Source organism: Bos mutus, chromosome 18, assembly GCF_027580195.1.
Source record: "Bos mutus isolate GX-2022 chromosome 18, NWIPB_WYAK_1.1, whole genome shotgun sequence".
Classification (NCBI taxonomy): Eukaryota; Metazoa; Chordata; class Mammalia; order Artiodactyla; family Bovidae; genus Bos; species Bos mutus.
Window position 1 is genome coordinate 46,969,688 of NC_091634.1, and position 21,667 is coordinate 46,991,354.

At 37.3% G+C, this 21,667-nt stretch overlaps 1 protein-coding gene across 1 annotated transcript in view; it reads left to right on the forward strand.

The window, feature by feature from the left end:
- The window catches only part of ITFG1 (integrin alpha FG-GAP repeat containing 1), a 308,679-nt gene that overhangs the window by 207,917 nt on the left and 79,095 nt on the right, over positions 1–21,667 (forward strand). The gene's annotated exons all lie outside the window — the stretch shown is intronic.

Consider the following 21,667-nt stretch of genomic DNA (forward strand, 5'->3'; position numbering starts at 1 on the left):
GTCTGTTTTTTCTTTTTTTTTTTTTTTTAACTTTGTATATAGTCTTTTGACAGTATTGATTGTTCCAATCCAAAAACATGATATATCTTTCCATCTATGTTATCGTTGATTTATTTCATCACCATCTTACAGTTTTTGGAGTACAAGTCTTTTGCTTCCTTAGTGGGATTGTTTCCTTAATTTCTCTTTCTGATTTTTCATTGTTAGTGTATGGAAATGCAATGGATTTCTATGCATTAATTTTAACATACTTTAACTTTATCAGATTCATTCATGAGCTCTAATAGTTTTCTTGTAGCATCTTTAGGATTTTCTACATAAAATATTATGTTAGCTGCAATTAGTGACAGTTTTACTTCTGTTGATTTTCTAATCATTATTGGTATGTGAGCAAACTGCTGAATTTGCTACATGGATCTTGTATTCACCAATCTTATTTTATTCTCTTATTTTAATAATTTGTATATTTTCTTGGGCTTCCCATGTATATTTTCATTTCATTTGAAAATGAAGATAGTCAAGGCTCTTAGTATACAATTGTTTTTTCTCTTCTTTCTTTTTCTGGTCTTATTGCATTGGCCAACTTTCATTATAGTGCTGAGTACTAGTGGTGTCATCTGGAATCATTGATTTGTTCATGATCAAACATGTTTTATCCAGAAGAGAAATTTATTTTATAATATGTAACAGAAGCTGGCATGATTTACTGGAAGGCTAATATGGCATTCTCTGATTTGGTAGAATGTATGTTTTTCTAATAAACACAAATTATAGATATTTCAAAAATAAAAATGTTTTAAATATCCATAATCACTTTTCCCAGAGATGATCACCATCTGCATCCTGAAAACGGCAAAATTATTCTGAAAATCCCTTAAATCATATGGAAGTTAGAAGAGCTACGTGAAAGTCACTCATTCGTGTCCGACTCTTTGCAACCACATGGACTATACAGTCCGTGGAATTCTCTACCCACTGGAGTGGGTAGCCTTTCCCTTCTCCAGGGGATTTTCCCAACCCATGGATTGAACCCAGGTCTCCCGCATTGCAGGCAGATTGTTTACCAGCTTAGCCGTAAGGGAAGCCCAAGAATACTAGAGTGGGTAGCCTATCCCTTCTCCAGGGAATCTTCCTGACCCAGGAATGGAACCAAGGTCTCCTTTATTGTGAGAAGATTCTTTACCAGCTGAGCTACCAGGGAAGCCCATAAGAGCTATAGAGAGAAGTAAATGGATCTGGGCAGTTCTCTCTGTACATTTATACTGTGAAATGAAATAACAGAAGAATACATATGAAAATATAATTCTTTAGCCTGTTTTCTATACTTTTATTGTTGTTACTGCACAACAGATTATATAGCATTCTCTCACAATGCACCAAGCATTATACACATAGTTGAACTCAGGATGTTAAATGTATATGGATCAATTGCAGTATTTACATGATTTACTGACTTGAGCACCTGTGCTTCTGCAAGACTCAACTCCTTCATATAAAATGTACTATATTTTATAAATACCTATTACTATATATTTACTTAATAGCATTTTTGTTTATATCCATATTTAACATTTCAAAAATGGTATACTTTGTAATAACAAAAATTAAATAAATATAATAGCAAGGGAGAGACCTAGGATTCTCATGTTCCAAGAAAATATATTGTCTATTCTAAATCTTTTCAGAAGATGGACAACCAGTGTCAGCCAAACAGTAGAATAATAAATTGATACATGCTCAATTTCATGTGGGAAATTTAGCAAAAAATTTTTGAACATGAATCTAATCAAGGGAAACAAATATGAGATATAAAATCTATGTCAGCCAAGCTTTTAAAATGCTGTCGTTCATAGGTCTTAGAAACTCTTTCCTCCTTTCCACATAAGTGAACCTCAGAAACCAAGTAAAATACCAAATGAGAGTGATACATAATGATCATTTTTCATATACTGTAGAGTTTGATATGGTTCTGAAGAGTGAAAGAGAATCATGGATTGCCTGAATTCAAATTCCCTTTGCATATAGCCATTATAATTAGGGTATTTAAACAGTCTTACTCGGGTTTTTTTCCTACAGTACATAAGCTGAACTCATGGCCTTTCCCACAGTAAATATAGTCTCTCTACATCTTCAGCAACTTATTGTTTGTTAGCATGAGAATCACCGTTTATTAGTGATATTTTCTATAAATTTTCATTATCATAGGTATGCTATTACTCCGATGTTTTAAATCCATCGTTATCCCCAAAAGAAAATTTTGTCTCGCATTCCAGTAATGGTAAAGTAAATTTGAGTAATGAGCTTAAATCTTAAATTGGGTCACTTCAGGTCACTCAAGGCCAAGAAAGACCTGACATGAGAAAAGGTTTTAGCTTTATAGAAGCACTAACTGTTTTACATCTGCTTTTTCTTTCAGAGTTTTAGTTAATTATCTTTATTTTTTGTCCTCTGCTTAATAAAAGGTTTAATAGGTGATTATGTATACATTCCTGGTTTAATCTTATTTTAATTATTTTCACTGATGGGATAATTCCCTTTTTTTAAGGTATGTAATTACCTTAACACAGCATGTTGTCAGGCTTTTCCTAAAAAGGAAAATGTAGTTTGTTCTTCTATCTCACAGGTATTCAAGTACAGAGGATTTCTTACCTTTCATGAACCAATGAATATTTCATAGATTTTAGAATATGGTATAAACATGAAATATAGCTGGTGACAGGACAATTTGTTTTCCTTGATTGAATTTTATTAGTATCCCCAATTCTAAATGAATCTGACTGATATTTATCTAAAATACTGATGACTCAACTTGTCCAAAGGAGTCACCTTGTTAGAAGAAACATTTTTTTTTTTTTTTTAATTGAAGGATAGTTGCTTTACAGAATTTTGCTGTTTTCTGTCAAACTGCACCATGAATCAGCCATAGGTATACATATATCCCCTCCCTTTTGAACCTGCCTCCCATCTCCCTCCCTACCCCACCCCTCTAGGTTGATACAGAGACCCTGTTTGAGTTTCCTGAGCCATACAGCAAATTCGCATTGGCTATCTATTTTACATATGGTAATGTAAGTTTCCATGTTACTCTTTCCATACAGTTCACCCTCTCCCTCCCTCTCCCCATGTTCGTAAGTCTGTTCTCTATGTCTGTTTCTCCATTGTTGCCCTGTAAATAAATTCTTCAGTACCATTTTTCTAGATTCTGTATATGTGTGTTAGAATACGGTATTTCTCTTTCTCTTTCTGACTCACTTCAGTTTGTAATAGGTTCTAGGTTCATCCACCTCATTAGATCTGACTCAAATGTGTTCCTTTTTATGGCTGAATAATATTCCATTGTGTATATATACCACAACTTGTTTATCCATTCATTTGTTGATGGATATCTAGGTCGCTTCCATGTTCTAGTTATTGTACATATTGCTGCAGTGAACAGTGGGATACATGTGTCTCTTTCAATTTTGGTTTCCTCAGGGTATATGCCTAGGAGTGGGATTGCTGGGTCATATGGTGGTTTTAGTCCTAGTTTCTAAAGGAATCTCCATACCATCTTCCATAGTGTCTGTATCAAATTACATTCCCACCAACAGTGCAAGAATCTTCCCTCTTCTCCGTGAAAAGATGCTCAACATTGCTCATTATTAGAGAAATGCAAACCAAAACTACAATGAGATAACACCTCACACCAGTCAGAATGGCCCTCATCAACAAGTCTACAAACAATAAATGCTGGAAAGGGTATGGAGGAACATTTCTTTAATAATGTTTAAAGCACCTGAGAAGTTCTTCAGTAGGAATTGGCTATATGGAGAGTGGTTGCTAATGGGGATGGGATTCTTTATGAGGATGATTGGAATTTAGTAGGGTTGATGATTGTACGGCTTTGTGAATGTACCAAAGACTGCTAAATTGAACACTTTAAAATGATGAATTTTTTGGTAAATTGTCTGTTAAAAATAAGTCAATTAAAGAACCAGACTCACAAAAGTCTCACTGTTTTATATATTTTTTTTTTTTTTTGTATAAATATTCCAACTCTTTGCAGCCCCATGGACTGTAGCACACCAGGCTCCCTGTCCATCACCAACTCCCGGAGCTTGCTCAAACTCTTGTCCATAGAGTCAGTGATGCCATCCAACCATCTCATCCTCTGTCATCCCCTTCTCCTCCTGCCTTCAACCTTTCCCAGCATCAGGATCTTTTCAAATGAGTCTCATTGATTCTTTGCATCAGGTGGCCAAGATTGGAGTTTCAGCTTCAACATCAATCCTTCCAATGAATATTCAGGACTGATTTTCTTTAGGATTGACTGGTTTTTTCTCCTCAATCAAACCAGATCAAACGAGATCAAATATCTCACTAACCAACATATTTACTGACCTTAACCATAATACTAGGGTTTCCCAGGTGGCACTAGTGGTAAAGAATCCGCCCCAGTGCAGGAGACATAAGAGTCATGGGTTTGATCCCTGGGTCAGGAAGATCCCCTGGAGGAGGAAATGGCAACCCACTCCAGTATTCTTGCCTGGAGAATCTCATGGATAAAGGAGCATGGTGGGCTACAGTTTATAGGATTGCAAAGAGTCAGACACAACTGAGCATCTGAGTACATATAGCACACAACTGTAACACTTAAAGTTTACACTTACTGCTCACACTGAAGAGTCACCATCACTGGGAATGTCAGAAGATTCAACATCTTCTGAAGGCATCCTCAAAGAGGATCCCAAAACTGTCCTCAACAATGACATTGAAGTAAGTATAGAGCATCACGAGGAGCTTGCTTGGAGGACACAAGATTTGTGCGTGCTGTGGGATGATTCTTTTGTAAAAATCAGTTGTAGTAACTTATTACATTCAGTTTTTCTTGTGCAGCAATCCCAGGCTACTCTGGGCCTTGTGAGGTATCTCACGAGGCAGCGCAGAAAAGTATTTGGCCCTCCTCAGAGTCAGGCTCTTCACAAGGGTGCCAGTAGACTGCATCTCCATTTTCCTGTGCTTCTAACACGTTTGCTGCTACTGCTGCTGCTAAGTCGCTTCAGTTGTGTCCGACTCTGTGTGACCCCAGAGACGGCAGCCCACCAGGCTCCCCCGTCCCTGGGATTCTCCAGGCAAGAACACTGGAGTGGGTTGCCATTTCCTTCTCCAATGCATGAAAGTGAAAAGTGAAAGTGAAGTCACTCAGTCGTGTCCGACCCTCAGCGACCCCATGGACTGCAGTCTTCCAGGCTCCTCCATCCATGGGATTTTCCAGGCAAGAGTACTGGAGTGGGGTGCCATTGCCTTCTCCGCTAACACATTTGATTACTTCAAAAATAGAGGACCTGAGGAGAAAGATGACCGTGCTTAACAATAAATTAAGCTTTTAGTGTTTATTTTCTTGTTAAAAAACATTACCTATTATCTTTTACTTTAAAAATATTTATTGAGGGCCCATTCTACTGAAGCAGATTCTGAGTGCTGAGGATACAAGAGTGAATGAGAGAGATAAATTTAGGACAAGCAAATCATAAATAAAAATATAAAGTATTGCTAAATCTGCACAGTGAATTGAAGTAGGTGATGTAGAGTGACTGGTAACTACAAGAAAATGTTGTTTCCTGCCTACTACAAAAATCTACATACAAATCAAACTACTTAAAACCCTGGCCACCAAGAGATAAGCACTGTTAGCCTGGCTGCGTATCCTTCCAAACCCTGCTCTGTGTGCTCAGGAGTATGTATAAAGATGTATGTGACGTTTTGTATATATTGTAAAACAAAATCATACTGCTTTTTTCATTTAACATATTATGAACTATTTTGCATGTCAGTAATACTACTTTTATAATGCTGTTTTAACAATTATAAAATATTCTATTTGGTTGATTTAATCAGTTTTCAGTTATTGGATGCTTGGAGTGTATTGCATAACTCAAAAAATCACATGAAAGGATGTCGTATTTAGCTGATGCACACATAATTAAAAATATTATTCATTTATAATGTTGAATGATACAAGTTTCTCTCCATCGCTGCTAAGATACATACTTTTCATTTTTCTGGTTTGGTTTGTTGTTTGGGGTTTGCTTGGTTTTTGTTTGTTTTATTGTTGTTTTGACTGCATTGCAAGGCATGTAGGATCTTTAGTTACCCGACCAGGGATTGAATCTAATACTCAAACAGAAGTGTAGAGACTTAATCCCTGGACCACCAGTGTAGTCCTGGGTGTTTTTTTTTTTAATCTTCTATCTACCCCCTGGGTTCAAGGCAGAATCTTCAGCTGTTGACTTCTTTCCCCTGTATTTCTTTCCTCAGCTATTGCATTCATATTTACAGCACAGGTTTCTTAAATTCTAGTTGATAAACCCCTAGATCTTTATCTCAAACCTTGTAATCTCTGCCACATGGCTGTCTGACCATCCCCCCAGTCTTGTCACAAACCAAACTTAATCATACCTGCTTGACTCTTCAAATCCAACTCTTCCTCATAATTTCACTATTTATTACAAAGATATCATCATGGCCCCAATCATTTTAGCCTAGAAAAGTTCAATTACCTTTGACTCCACGAAGCAGGAACAGTCTTCTTTCATAATGTAATTTTCAGGCATCTTTTCCATCAACACTGCCACCTCCCTAGTTCAAGACACTTTCTGCTTAGCCTGAATTATTATTTTAACAGTTTCCTTCTTGATTTTTTTTTTTTAATTTGGTAACTGCTTCCTTTCAATTCTGCCTGTATCCTCTGGATCTTGCTCCATCAATTATCCCCACTTTGTCTTCAGAATCTTCTCATACTACCCTCTTTTCCCTCCAATCTTTATTTAAATATGTACAAGTCTCCCTAAACTTAAAGATGTTTTTGTGACTCTGGACAGCTGTCTCTACCTTATTACCTGTAATTTACCCTTAATCTGCCACAGTCTGGCTTCAGGCCATCCTACTCTACTAAACCTCTCATTCGGTCCCTCTAATTGATAAATCCAGTAGATACTTAACAGTGTTTGTGTCACCCAGTTTTTGTCCACGTTTGCTGTTGATAACTTACTCCTAAAACTTTTCTGGTTCTCTCTATATTCTAACTATTCCTATACCATCTCTTCTGAGAACTCTTCTTCACCTTGGCCACTTTAAATGCTGATATTTCTTAGGGTTCCATGCTCAGCCCTAGTTCTCACTCTGCATATTCTTCACCTACTTTGGCTACTTCAGTTACCGTTTAGAAGCTGAGCACTTCTACATCCTGGGGTCTGGGCCTCACGTGCGTGTATTACCGCCTAGTGCATCTTCCCCTGGGTGCTCTACCAATGGCACCGCAAACCAGAAACTATCTTCTCTTCCCTAAAACTGTTCTTAGTTTTCTGTTTATCTCAGATGGTGTTACCATCATTCACCCAGTCATTCAAATCAGAAATATTGGAAGCCATTTTTCATTTCCCTTTCATTTCATCCTTCCCTTTCCCCTCATCTAGCTCATCACTGCATTGTACAGTATTCACAACTAAACAAGAACTAGTGTAATTTCCTAACCAGTCTTTGTTCCTCTGTGTATATACCTCATAAGTTGTGCTGTGTCCATGAATTCCTTACACTGAAAGTCTCAATATTCTGTTTATATCATTACCCAACTAACAAACAAAAGGACCATTATATTTCACTTTACATAATTTAAAACACAAATATAATACATGGAAAGAAAAATGTTGCAGTGGCCACCAAATTAGCTCATGTAAGGAATGCCTTTGACTAAAGATAAAGTAAAACATGACAGGATCTTTTCTAGCCACTTATTTGGCAGGAGCTTACCAGTCAGTCTTTCATCGTATTAAGTTTGGCCTTTTCAGTTGGCCTTGCTCTGCTGAAGATGCTTGCTTCCTCTTTTCATTCAAGAAATGTTTACTTTTTGCCCACTGACTCTCATAGCTTAGCTGCTATTAGGGCAATAAAAGTGTTGCTTTGCCCAGACCTCAAGTGAACTTTACTCTGGACATTATCATCTCTTTTCATATATATATATACACATCACCTATACATATTACCTTAGCTTAAGATTTAGTGTTTAGCATTTACCTTAGCATTTAGCAATAGCTGGGCAGCATGGATTTCAGAGCAACAACTCATAAAAAGAAATATTTCATTCTTTTTAGAGAATTCTTAATTGACTTATTTGTATCTCTTCTTAATTTGTTTTTTTTCTGTGTGTAGAACTGCCTTTCTTAATATTTACACAGAAAGACAGACATATCCCCAAATTGAAGCTCCTTTCCTTCCTTGTGAACCTAGGCTGATAATGAAATTGGAGAATTAAGAGAAAGAGAGTTATGGACCATCTAGAAACGCAGAATTCACTGGGTATAGAAATGACTAAAGTAGACCCACAAGCTCTTAGAGCAGCCAGGAAGAAAATCAAGCTTAAAAGTTAAATGGTCCGTCAGCTACCTTTCTTAATGAGAAATAAGACAGATGCACACAGCATATTAACAGTAACAGCTTAAAATGACCCAGTTTTTCAAGTGGTATCCAGTTTTATAGCCATGAAGAGACATTAAAACCAACCTCAAGGCTGCACACTCAAAGTGTAACTATTGGCCTGTTCAGAGAAGAGGCATCTGATACTGTGCATTTTGCATATTATGTCACTTAAACATTTCCTATGGATATTTTTTGTGGTTTAAAATTTTCTGCACACATTGTGTGAAATGGAGAAGACAAGTGTCAAAACCATTGAATTTGTACTTTTTTGGGGGGTGGGGGTGGTTTGTTTTTTGCCATGCCGCGCAGCGTGCAGGATCTTCATTTCTGACCATTGCTCCCTGCAATGGAAGCACAAAGTCCTAACTACTGGACTGCCAAAAAACACCTTATTTTTATTAACAGCTTTACTAGGCAGTAATTCACTTACTGTGTACAATTCAGTGGCTTTTAGTGCACTCACAGAGTTGTGCATGCATCACCACAATTTTAGAACATTTTCTTTGTCCTAAAAAGAAGCAACCTGCCTTAGCCACAACTCTCCAATCTCACTAGCCCTAAGAAATGACTCATTTTATCTCATATTTGCCTATTCTTAGCATTTCATATAAATGCAATCATATAATATTATTACATAGTAGTCTATAACTGGCTTGTTTGACTTGGCTTGTGTTTTCAGGGTTCAAGTATATGGTAGAATCTATCAGTACTTCATTTGTTGTTGAATAATATTTCATTGTATGGATACACCACATTTCATTTAGTCATCAGTTGGTATGTTTTCAAGTTATTTCTACTTTGGGGCTATTTTGAATAACAATGCTGTGAACGTTCATATACAAGTTTTTGTGTGGACATGTTTTTGTCCTATTAAAATATACATAGAAATGGAATATACTTAGAAATAGAACTCTTTGTTGAACCATTTGAGGAACAACCAGACTGTTTTCTAAAGCATTTGTACTATTTTACATTCCCGTCAGCTATGTATGAATTCCAGTCTTTCCATAAACTTACCAGTGTTTGTTATTACCTGTCCTTTCTATTGTCGCTATCCTAATAGGTATGAAGTGTTCGCACACTGTGGTTTACAGTTTCCTGGTACGTGATGAGGTTGAGCTTTTTGTGTGCTTACTGGCCATTTGTGTATCTTGCTTGGATATTTATCCACTTTGATCCTTTACCCATTTTTAAAATTGAGTTACTTGTCTTTTTATTGTTGAGTTATAATAATTCCCAACAATATGTGTGTTGGTGAGTATACTTCTTCTCTGTCTATTCTGTTCCAATGATCTGTTTCCCACCTTTGTGGCAGTACTACATGTTTTAATTACTGTTGGTTTATAATGAATAGTGAATTAGTGTAGTATAAATCCTCAAACTTTATTCTTCTTTACCAACATCATTTTGGCCATTCTAGGTCCTTAACATTATCTGTAAATTTCAGGATCAGTTTTTCAATTTCTCAGGGAAAAAGTCTCCTGAGATTTTGATTGACATTACATTGAATCTGTAAATCAATATGGGGATAATTAACATCTTAATATCAAATTTTCTGCCCAATATCAAGTCTTCTGCCCATAACTGCTATGTGTGTGTATGTGTCCTTTTTTTTAAATTTAGGTCTTTAATTTTCTCAGCAGTATATTATAGTTTTCAGTTTACAGGTCTTGTGCATCTTATATCACTTTCCTAAGTATTGTATTCTTTATTGCTTTCTCATTCATACATTTGTACTGAAACTGATGATTGTTGTTTGCTAGTGTATAGAATGGAGAAGGAAATGGCAACCCACTCCAGTGTTCTTGCCTGGAGAATCCCAGGGACGGGGGAGCCTGGTGGGCTGCTGTCTATGGGGTCACACAGAGTCGGACACGACTGAAGTGACTTAGCAGCAGCAGCAGTGTATAGAATACAGTTGACCTTTGTATGTTGATCTTGTATTCTGCCACCTAGTTAGCCCTATGTGCTTATTATTTCTAATAGTTTTTTGTAGATATTAATAGGATTTTCTAAATAGGTGGTGAGAAAATTTATGAGCAAAGACAGGTTTTTTTTTTTCTTTCTTTCCAGTCTTGTTAGCCTTTTATTCATTTTTCTCACCATTTGCAATAGCTAGAATGCAATACAATGTTGAATGGACGTGGTGAGGGTAGATATCTTTGTCTTGGAGGAACAATGCTACTAGGAGAACAGCATTCAGTCTTTTTTTTTTTTTTTTAATTTTATTTTTAAACTTTACAATATTGCATTAGTTTTGCCAAATATCGAAATGAATCCGCCACAGGTATACCTGTGTTCCCCATCCTGAACCCTCCTCCCTCCTCCCTCCCCATACCCTCCCTCTGGGTCATTCCAGTGCACCAGCCCAAGCATCCAGTATCGTGCATCAAACCTGGATTGGTGACTCGTTTCATACATGATATTATACATGTTTCACTGCCATTCTCCCAAATCTCCCCACCCTCTCCCTCTCCCACAGAGTCTGGAGAAAAGGGAACTCTCTTACACTGTTGGTGGGAATGCAAACTAGTACAGCCACTATGGAAAACAGTGTGGAAATTCCTTAAAAAACTGGAAATAGAACTGCCTTATGATCCAGCAATCCCACTGCTGGGCATACACACTGAGGAAACCAGAAGGGAAAGAGACACGTGTACCCCAGTGTTCATCGCAGCACTGTTTATAATAGCCAGGACATGGAAGCAACCTAGATGCCCATCAGCAGATGAATGGATAAGAAAGCTGTGGTACATATACACAATGGAGTATTACTCAGCCATTAAAAAGAATACATTTGAATCAGTTCTAATGAGATGGATGAAACTGGAACCTATTATATAGAGTGAAGTTAGCCAGAAAGAAAAACACCAATACAGTATACTAACGCATATATATGGAATTTAGAAAGATGGTAACAATAACTCAGCATTCAGTCTTGAACTGTTAGTATGATGCTCATTGTACGTTTTCTGTAGATGCCTTTTATCACATTGAGAAACTTCCTTCTGTTCCTAGTTTGCATCGGGAATGGATATTGGATTTTGTTAAATATTTTTCTACTTTTATTGAGATGATCATGTGGTTTTCCTTTTTTTTGTTTATTAATCTGCTGAATTAAACTGATTTATTTTAAAATATTAAAGCAACTTTGCATTCCTGCAATATATCCTACTTGATCATGATTTTTTTATCTTTTTACTCTGTCTGTAGTCCTCACTTTGAGAGATACTTAGTTCACTGAAACATGTCCATGTCAGAATCATGTCGTATCTTTTCATGGTTCTTTGGATATCATGAAGCAGAGACATGATTTCAAAATGCATGAATTTGAGTGAACTCTGTATCGGGCAAAGCATAATCTGAATCTACTGTTGAATTTGATTTTCTAGAATTTTGTTAAGATTTTTTATATCTGTGTTCATGAAGAATATTGGTCTATAGTTCTCTTCATAATATCTTGGTCTAATCTGATGTATATAATGTGGCTTCATGGACTATTTTCTCAAGAGTTTGTGTAGAACTGTTATTATTTCTTCTCTAAATTTTTGGTAGAATTCATCATTCAAACCATTTTTACCTGAAGTTTTTCAGGGTTTTTTAGAAGGCTTAAAATTACAATTCAGTTTCCTTATCTTCTGAATTAGCATTGGTTGCTTGTGGCTTCCAAGGAATTTGTTCATTTCATCTAACTTATCTATTATATTGGCATGAAATTTTCATAACATTCCTTTATTATCCCTTTAATATCAGTAAAATCTGTTGTGATGTTAACTGTCTCATTTTTGTTATTTGTAATTTCTGTCTTCTCTCTTTTTTAAAAAATAACCATTCTAATTGGAAGTTTATTAGTTTTAAAACTGTTCTTCCCAAAGAAACTGACTTTTGGTTTTATTGATTTTTACTGTTTTTCTGTTCTTTACTTCATTGCTTTCCTCTTTGTTACTGTTTCCTTTCTTCTACTTATTTTAAATTTTATTTGCTCTTATAGGTCGAGTTTCTTAGGATCATTCATGTGAAATCTTTCTTCTTTTCTAATAAAGTGTTTAGTGCTATAAATTTCCCCTTAATACTGGTTTAGTGACATACTGCAGATCTTGCTGTGCTGTCTTTATTTTCATTCACTTCAAAGTACTTTGTGATTTCTCTTCTGCTTTCTTCTTTTGCTCATATTAATTTAGTGGTGTTAAATTTCCAAATATTTGGAGATTTTCCAGATATCTTTTATTGATTTCTTTTTTTCCTACTCTTCCAGTTTTATGAGACATAACTGACATATACTGACATTATGTAAGTTTAAGGTTTATGGTATTATTTGATAAATGTATATGTTGGAAAATGTTTACTACATTGAGGTAGTTCAGTTCAGTCACTCAGTCGTGTCCAACTATGCAACTCCATGGACTGCAGCACACCAGGCTTCCTTGTCCATCACCAACTACTGGAGCTTAATCAAACTCATGTCCAGCAAGTCAGTGATGCCATCCAACCATCTCATCCTCTGTTCTTCCCTTCTCCTCCCTCCATCAATCTTTCAAAGCATCAGGGTTTTTTCCAGTGAATCAGTTCTTCACATCAGGTGGCCAAAGTATTGGAGTTTCAGCTTCAACATCAGTCCTTCCAGTGAATATTCAGGACTGATTTCCTTGAGGATGGACTGGTTTGATCTCCTTGCAGTCCAAGAGACTCTCAAGATTCTTCTCCAACCACAGTTCAAAGCATCAATTCTTCAGTGCTCAGCTTTCTTTATAGTACAACTCTCATATCCATACGTGAGTACTGGAAAAACCAAGGCTTTGACTAGATGGAACTTTATGGACAAAGTAATGTCTCTGCTTTTTAATATGCTGTCTAGATTGGTCATAACTTTCCTTCCAAGGAGTAAGCGTCTTTTAATTTCATGGCTGAAATCACAATCTGCAGTGATTTTGGAGCCCAAAAAAATATTCTGTTTCCATTGTTTCTCCATCTATTCGCCATGAAGTAATGGGACCAGATGCCATGATCTTAGTTTTCTGAATGTTGAGTTTCAAGCCAACTTTTTCACTCTCCTCTTTCACTTTCATCAAGAAGCTCGTTAGTTCTTCACTTTGTGCCATAAGGGTGGTGTCATCTGCATATCTGAGGTTACTGATATTTCTCCCAGAAATCTTGATTCCAGCTTGTGCTTCATCCAGCCTGGCATTTCACATGATGTACTCTGCATGTAAGTTAAATAAGCAGGGTGACAATATACAGCCTTGATATACTCCTTTTCCGATTTGTAACAAGTCTGTTGTTCCATGTCCAGTTCTAACTGTTTCTTCTTGACCTGCATACAGATTTCTCAGGAGGCAGGGAAGGTGGTCTGGTGTTCCCATGTCTTGAAGGATTTTCCACAGTTTGTTGTGATCCACACAAAGGCTTTGGCATAGGCAATAAAGCAGTACATATTTTTCTGGAACTCTCTTTTTTGATGATCCAAAGGATGTTGGCAATTTGATCTCTGGTTCCTCTGCCTTTTCTAAATCCAGCTTGACATCTGGAAGTTCACGTACTATTGAAGCCTGGCTTGGAGAATTTTGAACATTACTTTTCTAGTGAGAGATGAGTGCAATTATGCGGTAGTTGGAACATTCTTTGGTATTGCCTTTCTTTGGGCTTGGAATGAAAACTAACCATTTCCAGTCCTGTGGCCACTGCTGAGTTTTCCAAATTTCCAAATATGCTGGCATATCGAGTGCAGCACTTTCACAGGATCATCTTTTAGGATTTGAAATACTTCAGCTAGAATTCCTTCACCTCCACTAGCTTTGTTCGTAGTGATGCTTCCTAGGGCCCATTTGACTTGGCTGGCCAGGATGTCTGGCCCTAGGTGAGTGATCACACCATTGTGGTTATCTGAGTCATGAAGATCTTTTTTGTATAGTTCTTCTGTGTATTCTTGCCACCTCTAATATCTTCTGCTTCTGTTAGGTCCATACCATTTCTGTCCATTATTGTGCCCATCTTTGCATGAAATGTTCCCTTGGTATCTAATTTTCTTGAAGAGATCTCTAGTCTTTCCCATTCTGTTGTTTTCCTCTATTTCTTTGCATTGATCACTTCAGAAAACTTTCTTATCTCTCCTTGCTATTCTTTGGAATTCTGCATCCAAATGAGTGTATCTTTCCTTTTCTCCTTTACCTTCCACTTATCTTCTTTTCATAGCTATTTGTAAGGCCTCCTCAGACAACCATTTTGCCTTTTTGCATTTCTTTTTCTTGGGAATGGTCTTGATCACGCCTTCCTGTACAATATCACAAACTTCCATCTGTAGTTCTTCAGGCTCTGTCAGATCTAATCCCTTAATCTACTTGTCACTTCCACTGTATAATCGTAAGGGATTTGATTTAGGTCAAACCTGAATGATCTAGTGATTTTTCCCTACTGTCTTCAATTTAAGTCTGAATTTTGCAATAATATATTATCTCACATAATTGCCATTTTCTTCTTAATATGGTTAAAATGTTAACTCATAGCAGCTTTCTTGATGGCTCAGATAGTAAAGAATCCATCCATGCAGGAGATCTGGGTTTGATCCCAGATTGGGAAGATCCCCTGGAGGAGGGTATGGCAATCCACGCCAGTATTCTTGCCTGGAGAATCCCCATGGACAGAGGAGCCTGGCAGGCTACAGTCCATGGGGTCTCAAAGAGTTGGACACGACTGAGCAACTAAGCACAGCACAGCACATAGTATTATTAACTGTAGTCACCATGCCATATGTTGGATCCCCTGAACTTAATCATCTTATAACTGAAAGTTGGTGCCCTTTGACCAACAGCTCCCCATTTCCCCCACCCTTCAGCCACTGGCAACCACCATCCCACTCTCTGTTTCTGTAAGTTCATACCACATATAAGCAATATCATACAATGTTTGTCTTTCTGCATCTGATTTATTTCACTTAGCATAATGTCCTCTAGGTTCCTCCATATTGTCACAATGGCAGAATTTTCTTCTGTTCTTTAAGGCTTAATATTCCAGTATATGTGTATACCACATTTTCTTTATTCATTCCTCCATTAATGGACACTTAGATTGTTTTCATATCTTGACTGTTTTTGCTACAACAAACATGTGAGTTCAACTCTCTTTGAGTTCTTGATTTCAATTATTTTCAATATATATCCAGAAGTGGGATTGCTATATGGTAGTTCAGTTTTTAGTTTTTTGAGGAAACTTTGTATTTTACATCTGCTTATGTCATTAACAGCATATTGAAAAGCAGAGACATTGCTTTGCCAACAAAGGTCCAGTATAGTCAAAGCTATGGACATGACTGTTTTTCCAATAGTCATGTATGGATGTGAGAGTTGGACCATAAGGAAGGCTGAGTGCCGAAGAACTGATGCTTTTGAACTGTGGAGTTGGAGAAGACTCTTGAGAGTCCCTTGGACTTCAAGGAGATCAAACCAGTCAATCCTAAAGGAAATCAATCCTGAATATTCATTGGAGGGACTGATGCTGAAGCTGAAGCTCCAATACTTTGGGCACCTGATGCAAAGACCTGACCATTAAAAGAGACCCTGATGCTGGGAAAGATTGAAGGCAGGAGGATAAGGGGATGACAGGACAGAATGGTTGCATGGCATCACCAACTCAATGGACATGAGTTTGAGCAAGCTCCAGGAGATGGTGAAGGACAGGGAAGCCTGGCGTGCTGCAGACCATGAGGTTGAAAAGAATAGGACGCAACTGAACAACAAAATATCATTAACAGGCCTTCAAGGTGGCTCACTGGTAGAGAATCCACCTACCAGTACAGGAGACACAGGAGATGAGGGTTCGTTCCCTGGGTTGTAAAGATCCCCTGGACAAGGAAATGATCACTCACTCCAATATTCTTGCCTGGGAAATTCCATGGTAGTGGAGCCTGGCAGGCTACAGTCCATGGGGTTGCAAAGAGTCAGATATGACTTAGCAACTAAACAACAATATCTTTAACACTACACTGTGTTGTTTAATTATCAGTTATCTTTAAAGAGACTTAAATAACAGGAAAATCTTTTCTATTTGCCTGCATATTTCACATTTTCACTGCTCTTCATTCATTTTTGTAAATGCACATGCTCCTCTGATGTTTTTTTCTATCTGCCTGATAGATTGTCTTTAACATTTACTATAGTACATAAGAAAAATATTGGCATAAATGAGTATATACGTATTATTATAGGGCTTCCCTGGTAGCTTAGACAGTAACGAATTTGCCTGCAATGCAGGAGACCCCGTTTTGATCCCTGAGTTGGGAAGATCCCCTGGAGAATATGATCCACTTCAGTAGTCTTGCCTAAAGAATTCCACAGACAGAGGAGCCTGTTAGGCTACAGTCCATGGTGTCACAAAGAGTCAGGCACGACTAAGTGACTAACACTTTCACTTTCATGTATTATTAATCGTTTAAAGAAACCATACATTAAAAAGCAAAATAAAAGGCTGGAGTGACATGTTTGGAACATATCAGAGTAATAACATCACATATAATAACAGCAGATATTGAAAATATTCTTTGCTATGTTCTGGGCACTATATTAAACCATAAACCATTTATCATTTATTTTCTCGTGTAATCCTTACAACAGCCATTTTAGGTAATGTACTGTTTTTACCCTCGTTTTACAAGTAAAGATATGAGAATCCCAGGTAGGGGCTAATGCTCTTAACAATCAGAGATCTAAATACCAATAATTAAAAAAATTAAAGTGCCAGTTCTTAAATATGAATAGATAATAAACATAAAGGTAATACTCAGCATCTCTCATAATCAGGAAAGTGAGATAATTTTTCATTTACCCAATTGCAAAAATAAGCAGTGTTACTAATATTGGCAGGATAAGAAAGATACACTTATATACTACTAGACGTATAAATTGGTACATTTTTTAGAAGACCATTTAGCTTTCCCCATTGATATTTAAAATATGCATGTCCTTTGACTAGATGACTTTATTTGGAAACCCTTATACAAATTTTCAATGAAAAATAATGTGTGTGTGTGTGTGTGTGTGTGTGTGTGTGTGTAAGCAGTATCAGGGTGTTAAAACCAAATGATGACTTAGCTATATAATGGAGTAAGCATTGAAAAGGACACGCATGTGTGGAAACAGGCAGCTTGATGTTCTGCTGCTGAGGAATATAAATTGGTACAACTTGTCTGGGGGGGAATGTTCAAAATAGACATCAAAAGTCCTCATTCGGATTGTATCCCTTTTCCCCATGTGTATGCTATATTATTGAGTAGAAAGAAAAATACTGCAGAATCATACATATAGTAGAACTCAATTGGGGTTGGTTTTTGTTGTTGTTGTTGTTTTTGAAGGATATATGTACTTAAATTTTCTATGTTCCCAGAAGAAGGTTTGGAAAGATGCTCACTACATTATCCCTGTAAAGAAAAGATCTCAACTTTTTTAATGCCTCTATTGCTTAAATTTTATAATAACTTTTGAAATAGTCTTTTTTTTTTTTATATTGGTTGTAAGTGTGTAATTGCCAAAAAACATAGAGCAATTGACTCAAAGAAGCAAGACCATTTCCCCCGAAGGGTTTCCAAACCTAATGAATCAGTATTGTGTCTTCCTGGGCTTAAATGGAATTTTATTTTTTATAGATGTGGGGCTCTACCTATAGGGCTCAGTAGAGCTTAAAAGAACTGAAATTTTTCAGACCGCATGTTGCTGAATACAAGACAAACCTGTTTAGTGAGCATGTAGCCAAGAACTGTGATATGTAGCATTTGTAATCTTTGCAAATTCATATCAGAAGTTAAAATGACATATTAAATTATTCAACTGCGATTAGAGTTTTTGTTGCAGGTTACATTGTGTATTTGAAACTATGGCTAGAGTTGTAATACAATAATGAAATCCTTGCATCCCATTTTGAAAAGGGAAACCAGAGGCAAGTGCTCACTCAGAATGTTGCCAGTGTGATGCATTGGTCACAGAAGATTGTAGAAAGGCTGCACTGGCTCTCCAGTGGTTAAGACTCAGTGCCTTCACTGCCATGGGCCCAGGTTCAATCCCTGGTCAGAAATCTAAGATCCCACAAGCTGCATGGCGTATCCAAAAAGAGAAAAGTCACCTTTATCACTGGTTCTAATGTTTTAATATTATTTAATAACAAAATAGAGTAGTCTTCATTTCTGTGAAATATACAGTAAAATTGTTTAGCTAGAAAGGTAGGATGGGTAAATACCTGTAAAAAGGTATTACACTGGTGCAGAAATAATTGCAGTATTGCATTGTTGAACTTTGCCATTTGATAGTGGAATATATTCTTATGGAAAAGAAATGCAAAAAAGCAAAATGGCTGTCTGGGGAGGCCTTACAAATAGCTGTGAAAAGAAGAGAAGTGAAAAGCAAAGGAGAAAAGGAAAGATACAAACATCTGAATGCAGAGTTCCAAAGAATAGCAAGAAGAGATAAGAAAGCCTTCTTCAGTGATCAATGCAAAGAAATAGAGGAAAACAACAGAATGGGAAAGACTAGGGATCTCTTCAAGAAAATCAGAGATACCAAAGGAACATTTCATGCAAAGATGAGCTCGATAAAGGACAGAAATGGTATGGACCTAACAGAAGCAGAAGATATTAAGAAGAGATGGCAAAAATACACAGAAGAACTGTACAAAAAACTTCTTAACGACCCAGATAATCACGATGGTGTGATCACTGACCTAGAGCCAGATATCCTGGAATGTGAAGTCAAGTGGGCCTTAGAAAGCATCACTACGAACAAAGCTAGTGGAGGTGATGGAATTCCAGTTGAGCTGTTCCAAATCCTGAAAAATGATGCTGTGAAAGTGCTGCACTCAATATGCCAGCAAATTTGGAAAACTCAGCAGTGGCCACAGGACTGGAAAAGGTCAGTTTTCATTCCAATCCCAAAGAAAGGCAATGCCAAAGAATGCTCAAACTACCGCACAATTGCACTCATCTCACACGCTAGTAAAGTAATGCTCAAAATTCTCCAAGCCAGGCTTCAGCAATATGTGAACCGTGAACTTCCTGATGTTCAAGCTGGTTTTAGAAAAGGCAGAGGAACCAGAGATCAAATTGCCAACATCCGCTGGATCATAGAAAAAGCAAGAGAGTTCCAGAAAAACATCTATTTCTGCTTTATTGACTATGCCAAAGCCTTTGACTGTGTGGATCACAATAAACTGTGGAAAATTCTGAAAGAGATGGGAATACCAGACCACCTGACCTGCCTCTTGAGAAATCTGTATGCAGGTCAGGAAGCAACAGTTAGAACTGGACATGGAATAACAGACTGGTTCCAAATAGGAAAAGGAGTTCATCAAGGCTGTATATTGTCACCCTGTTTATTTAACTTATATGCAGAGTACATCATGAGAAACACTGGACTGGAAGAAACACAAGCTGGAATCAAGATTGCCAGGAGAAATATCAATAACCTCAGATATGCAGATGACACCACCCTTATGGCAGAAAGTGAAGAGGAACTCAAAAGCCTCTTGATGAAGGTGAAAGTGGAGAGTGAAAAAGTTGGCTTAAAGCTCAACATTCAGAAAATGAAGCTCATGGCATCCAGTCCCATCACTTCATGGGAAATAGATGGGGAAACAGTGGAAACAGTGTCAGACTTTATTTTTCTGGGCTCCAACATCACTGCAGATGGTGACTGCAGCCATGAAATTAAAGACGCTTACTCCTTGGAAGGAAAGTTATGACCAACCTAGATAGCATATTCAAAAGCAGAGAAATTACTTTGCCAACAAAGTTTCGTCTAGTCAAGGCTATGGTTTTTCCTGTGGTCATGTATGGATGTGAGAGTTGGACTGTGAAGAAGGCTGAGCGCCGAAGAATTGATGCTTTTGAACTGTGGTGTTGGAGAAGACTCTTGAGAGTCCCTTGGACTGCAAGGAGATCCAACCAGTCCATTCTGAAGGAGATCAGCCCTGGTATTTCTTTGGAAGGAATGATGCTAAAACTGAAACTCCAGTACTTTGGCCACCTCATGCAAAGAGTTGACTCATTGGAAAAGACTGATGCTGGAAGGGATTGGGGCCAAGAGGAGAAGGGGACGACAGAGGATGAGATGGCTGGATGGCATCACTGACTCGATGATTTGAGTCTGAGTGAACTCTGCGAGTTGGTGATGGACAGGGAGGCCTGGCGTGCTGCGGTTCATGGGGTCGCAAAGAGTCGGACACGACTGAGCAACTGATCTGATCTGATCTGATCTGAATACTCCATTGTCTATATGTACCACAGCTGTCTTATCCATGTAACATAAAGGGACATGAAGGAATGTAAATATTAGAAAATGCCTAATACAGGAGTATAATCTCACTATTTACTAAAGTTACTTCTGTATTTAAAGAAAATATTTTTACATGGCATGGTGTTGCACTCCATAAATAAGAGTGATGATAGTATAAACACTTTTACTAAGATTGAACTGGATGGCAGGAATTGTTGTAAGTGCTTTGCAGTCAGTATTTCATTTATTTTTTATAACAATTCTATAAGTACTTATTACTCAGCTTACAAATAAGGATCTGAGTCTTCAAGGGGTGAAATAACTTTTTTGAGGTCACATAACTGCTAAATGACAGAAACATAATTTGAATCCAGGTAGTCTGATTCCAAATCCAAATTAATAAGCACATTGCCTATAAAATAAAATTTTCAAAAGGGAGGACTTCATAGCTATGCAAAATACAATACTTTTTTTTCCCCTTTTATCTGAGAGGTGCTCAGCCTACTATCCATCTGGGAAGCTAAAATTCTATCATTGTAGACTTACTGCTTTGGGTTTGTAAGACTTCAGGATGTCAGGAATCTCCAGTTAAAATGCAAGTATTCACCTGAGAAATTATACACATCTAATGGGATTATGATAGTGTCCAGGAACTCAGTAATGAAACATGGGTTCACTGGCTGTGGAGCAGCAAAGGAGAGCAGAGAGATAGACTTGGAAACCAAACAAGGAGAGAGAGAGGCCAACAACTGACTAACCTGAGGATTTTTGCCAAAGGCTGAAAGAGGATAGCCAACAATTTAAGCTTTTTATGGCTCGGGACAGCAATTATTAAGACATTGAGGTTTTTTTCATATTTCTTCAGTATAGACCATTTACCATCTCTTTGATTCTAGGAAATACAGCACAGCTGATGCTAGTCGGCATTGATATGTTTTATTATTAACTAAATACCTCTCCTTTGT